The sequence below is a fragment of the Aegilops tauschii genome, chromosome 4, assembly GCF_002575655.3.
Source record: "Aegilops tauschii subsp. strangulata cultivar AL8/78 chromosome 4, Aet v6.0, whole genome shotgun sequence".
Lineage (NCBI taxonomy): Eukaryota > Viridiplantae > Streptophyta > Magnoliopsida > Poales > Poaceae > Aegilops > Aegilops tauschii.
The window spans coordinates 298,871,531-298,876,814 of NC_053038.3; the positions used below are offsets into that span (position 1 = coordinate 298,871,531).

Here is a 5,284-nt window from a genome sequence, read left to right on the forward strand (position 1 = left end):
GAAACTATGAGGCAACTGCAGTTCAAATTTGACCCGCTTCCAGCTGAATCGGCGGAAATTTGTCTTTTTCACGAGAGGTGGATCAAAACTTTTGACACCAACCATTTGATCAATTGTGCATAAAATATGGCCTAGTATTTTAGAAAATTGATTTGGTACAATTTTGCAACAATTATTTGGTAGGTTCTTCACAAAAAAGCTCATTTTGGGAGCTCGAAAAATGGAAAATGATTTTTTCGTTCAAAGAAAATGAAAAATTCTTTAGGCAACATTGTTTGCCATTTCAATATGCACCCTTGTGCACAATATGAGATAATTTGAAGAAACTATGCCATGAATGTGGCCATAAGATTGATCATTTGACTTGAAAGCATTGATCTTCACACATGATAGCTCGTTTCCGAGAACAATTTAAAAAAATAAATATCGTATTACAAGTTTATTATTTTTCCTCGTAACTTGGCCACATATAATGACACAATGCGAAGGTTTTCGAATTTTCTTGAATTTTTCATGCCTGTTTGAAAATGCGGTCAAAACGACGGACATGACCGTTCCTAGCTAATGGTTGAATCTTGGAAAACTTTTGGTGTTTCTCTGATGAAATAGATACTTATTTGCCTAGAAATGATTTTTGGAAAAAATAAAAAGCAATTTCTGAGGCATCTATAGTTCAAATTTGACCCGCTTTCAGCTGTATCGGCGAAAATTTGTCTTTTTCACGAGAGGTGGATCAAAAACTTTTGACACCCAACCATTTGATTACTTATACATTATATATGGCTTAATATTTTAGAAAATTGATTTGGTCCAAATTGGCAACAAATATTTGGTAGGTTCTTCATAAAAAAACTCATTTTGGGCACTCGGAAAATGAAAAACGAAATTTTCGTGCAAATGAAATGAAAACTCTATGTGGAAACATTGTTTGTCATTCCAATATGCACCCTTGTGTATAATAGGAGACCATTTTTTTGATTTTTTCAGACGAAAATGTAGAAGAAAAAAAAAGGAAAAACACAATTGCATGTGCTCTATTCTCATTGGTGGAGTCCATTGTCACACGGATCGATGACATGACGCACATCCATCCATCCATCTATCCATCTCTTCATCTCACATCCATCCATCCATCTACCTACAAAAAAGAAGGAAAAAAAAGAAAATGAATAAAGGAAACCCCCACCCGCAGTCCAACTATCCAAACACTAACTCAGATCCCATCTACCCCCTCCTCCCATCGCACTCCTCCTCCCTCGTCCTCATGTCCTCGCCGCCGCCACCGACGGCTCCCGACCCAAACTCAGATCCCATCACCATGACGCGTCGTCGCCGTCGCACCTTCCACCACCGACGTCCCCGTCTCGCATCGTCCCCGTCAACTCGCAGACGCCCCGCAACGAGCCCAACAAAACCTCGCGCACCCCCACACCTTCTTCGCCGACGCGGCCATGATGGCGGTGGCGACCGTGAGCTAGGCCGGCATGGTGACCCCGCGCCGCGCCGCCGCCCGATCCGCGACAGCCAGCTCCACCGCAAGGAGCCTGGAGGACCATCCTTCCAGGTGAGAGATCGACTCTCCCCCGTCCCCGCCCCGTCCAAATCCGCGCGCAATGCTCGCCGAATTCCGCCCCTCGTGCTCGCGGTTCTGCTCGTCCCCCTCGTCCTAGTGGCGAATGCGTGGAAGGAATTCCCGGAGCGCCCCTCGACGGGCGAGCTTGTGCCTGTACGGGCGGGCCTCGCCAGGAATTGAGATATTCCGGGCCCCCGCGCCGCCGTGCTTCCGCTCCGAATTCTATAGAAGAGTCCCGTGCGTGCGTAGGAGCACTCGAATTCCTTTTCCGCGTAGCGGCTCGCTGCGGTTTCGTTATCGCTGGAGATGGTAATACTAGCAGTACTAGTTATAGCATTTTAATAGAGCGTACGGACAGGGGCCGGCCATTTGAGATTTGGTTGAGGAATCAACCGACAGAGATGTTGCTAGTTCTCTGTATCATCGCGTGTGTGTGCTTCAAACTGCTTCTTGGGGTTAGATGGACAGTCTGTTGTATATGAAACAATCCGGTTGGTTCGTTCTGCTGCACCATGAAATAATTTGCCAATGATGTGGCTATATTGTGTCAAAGCTCACTTTTGATGAAAACTACATATTGCAAGGGAGATGTGCTACAGATTTAAGTGCTATGGAATCTCTCACCTACGCCTGGACCCATTAAAAGCCAGCACATGTGAAAGCTTAGTTCACCTATACTTTCAGTTCAGTAATAAATTATTGTGTATGGTATGTTGATACAGTCTTGACTTCTACATGACAGAGAGGCAAGCGTTCACTAAAGGCATGGCGCACGATGAAGCTGTGGCTGCCTAGAAGACTGGGAAATCAGGTACACCCCCTAAGGTAAGAAACGCTGATTTACAAGTAGCCGCTGACTACTATGATATTGCAGATCGACAGTGATGTTGCTGGTTCTTTGTATGCCGCGTGTGTGTGCTTCAAACTGCTTCTTTGTGTTGAACTAATCAACCCTGAGCTCTGTAAATAGGACATAGTATAAATGGCATTGCTCTGTCAACTTATATCAGCACTCTACAGAACCTGGGCAGTTAAATATTATTCAAGATGCACCTGTATGATGTGTGTGTGCTTGATGCTCACGTACTAAGTAAGGCTGGTGGTTGTTTTGCGACTGAATTGTGTTTCAGTTTGATACTACTATGCTTTATCTTGCCAAATTCGTCGCTGACTAGTATAGTTAGTACTATTGCAGCAGGTTGATTGATTGAGGGAAAACTCTTGCCTCTCATTAACATATCTAAAATCTACTCAAATTCCTCAACAACATATTTGTTTTTTACACAACAATGCATTCAAAAATCCGACCTATCTATATACACACTTTGTGGAAGAAATAGGATATATATATGTGCTTCTCTTGCTTCTATAGTATAGTTAGTACTCATGCCCATGATCGACCAGGTCCCTGCTCTGTTTCTTCTTCTTTTGCTTCCTGTATGTATGTATGTCTCTGACGACGAAGGTGGTTTCTTCAGAATTGATTGAGTCTGACAATGTTGTTCTGAACATTTCTTGAAACAGGGCGAGGCCGGAGATGTCTGTGCGGTGATGTCCCTGGGGTGGCGCCACTATGCCCGACGCTTGCCCTGGTCGCCGCAGTGGTGCTTCGGTGGCTTCCAGACCCTCTCCTGGATGTGGTGATGGTCACACCACAGCCGTAGTGTGGCTGAGCCTCCGCTACAGCTACAACCTCCCTCTGGTGAGCTCCTCCCCGTTCCTTCTTCTCTGGTGTAGCTCCTGCATGGCCTTGGCCATGATTTGGGTTGGATGTGGGGCTCTACTAGTTGCTGCAACCAAGCATCAACTCCTACTGGAGCTCTCTGGTGATAAATTCATGCGGTTCTAGGGTCTGTCAGTAGCTGCCCATGTGTACTTGCTTTATATATGTGCTCCGGTGATCATGGTGGTGTTGATGCTTATCTTGCGTGTCTCTGGTGGTGGTGGTGTTGACAGCAGTTACACACCTAGCTTGTAACTAATATCCTTACTGCTAATTTACCTCAAGTTTATCTGAACATGGTTGAAATGAGCGCTGCAAATTTTGATGTCTAAAATAAATTTTTACCTCAAGTCATTAAGTAATTATTTTCATTACAACACAGTTAGCTGATAATATTGACTTGAATATTTTATGTATGCTCTGATGCATGTACACATACGGTTGAGCAAATTCCGAGTTGCAGTGGAACAACCTGGAGTTAGATAGGTTCAATTTTCTTTTGTTCTATTTCTAGTTTAAGCACATGCAGGTTCTAGTAAGTGTCTATGCATGTAGCTCATGAGTCGGAATATCTAATCTAATTAGGGACCACAGACCTGCTGTGTCATGTGCAAACTTGCTTGCATTCAGTTCAGAAATTTCTGAATTCTTTGATGTTTGCTTTCACTCAATGATTGCGGTAGTCAAATTAGATGCCTCCTCTGCTGCAATTCACTCGTCTCCCTGTCATGGTTTGTCTTGAATTTTGGTAGTGTGACAAACACATTAGTAAATTCTAGTTTTTGGGTGCTAATTCTAGTTACTCTATATGAAGCAAAAGTTATCTTGCAGCCATCTAATATGCAATTCTAATATATTTCATATCCTGTTTTTTTAGTTGTATATGTCATTCGTGCATGAATTCCTTTTCTTATGTACCAGCTCCCTAATCATGTTTTTTGTTTTTTGGGTTGCTATCTTAGGAGAGAACCTAGTGTCTTATATGGGGAAGCAAAGCAGCAGCTCACAACTCCGACCTGCAACTCCCGATGAAGGCACAACGACGCACCATGCTGCTCCTTTGGAAGGTCGGCTCCTGGACCGTAAATTTCTCTTAATTTGTGCTCTTCTTGATACCAGCTCTCTGTATTGTTGCTGCATTGATGCTGAACAATATGCTCTTAATCTGTTGTTATATTCTCACCAAATGCATGGGTTGGTACTTATCATTTGCCCTTTTACAAATATATCGCAGTTTTGCTGTTATGCGAATGTTATATGCACGGTTTCTTAGTAGATCTCAACTTCAGCAGCTATTTTTCATTGTTAGGAGAATGTTATATGCACGGCTTCACTTGATTTCCTATCTTTTTTGATTTATAACCTGTAGATACTGGCCTTCATTCATCAAAAGTTGGTGTACAAGAGCTCCAGGAGAAGAATCCCGAAGAAAACCAGCACCCAACTATGTGTTTTAGCTCCCTGGAGCTGGCCATGTTAATATTAGGTGTATTTTATAGTTGAATACCTGATTTGTACTGCCATGACTGTAAAGTACTTCGTTTGGCTGTCGTCTGAAATTGTATGTGTTATTGCCTCTGTTTGAATTAAGTTATTGGTTATTGCACAAATAGTGAACTAACGTGGGGCGCCTAAACAACACCCTTGGTGTCCAATTTCACTAGTGAGTCCTTTAAAATGGGAAACAAACAAAAGAAAAACCGACAAGTGGGACCTAATTGGATGATCTGCTAGTGGGACCTGGTTTAAAATGGAATGTAAAAAGGCCAAGGCCCAAACAAGAAATGGAAGCGAAAAGGCCAAAGGCCTAGAAAATAAAAGGCCGAATTGCTGGGCTAGGCCAATGTAGCTGACCAAAATTAAAAGGAAAAAAATCATAAATGGGCTGAATTATTGGGCTAGGCCCATGTAGAAAACCGAATTGGACCGGGCTGATTCCTGTGCCACATCAGCTTGCCACGTTGGATGCCTACGTGGCCTGGGGAGGT

At 43.3% G+C, this 5,284-nt stretch overlaps 1 long non-coding RNA gene across 1 annotated transcript; it reads left to right on the forward strand.

Moving 5' to 3' along the window:
- Positions 1 to 1,199: 1,199 nt before the first annotated feature.
- Positions 1,200 to 4,906, forward strand: LOC109733509 (uncharacterized). The gene is made up of 5 exons (XR_002225641.4): positions 1,200 to 1,564; positions 2,316 to 2,398; positions 3,098 to 3,275; positions 4,259 to 4,363; positions 4,666 to 4,906. It is a non-coding gene; the product is annotated as an uncharacterized lncRNA (long non-coding RNA).
- The last annotated feature ends 378 nt before the right edge of the window (positions 4,907 to 5,284 follow it).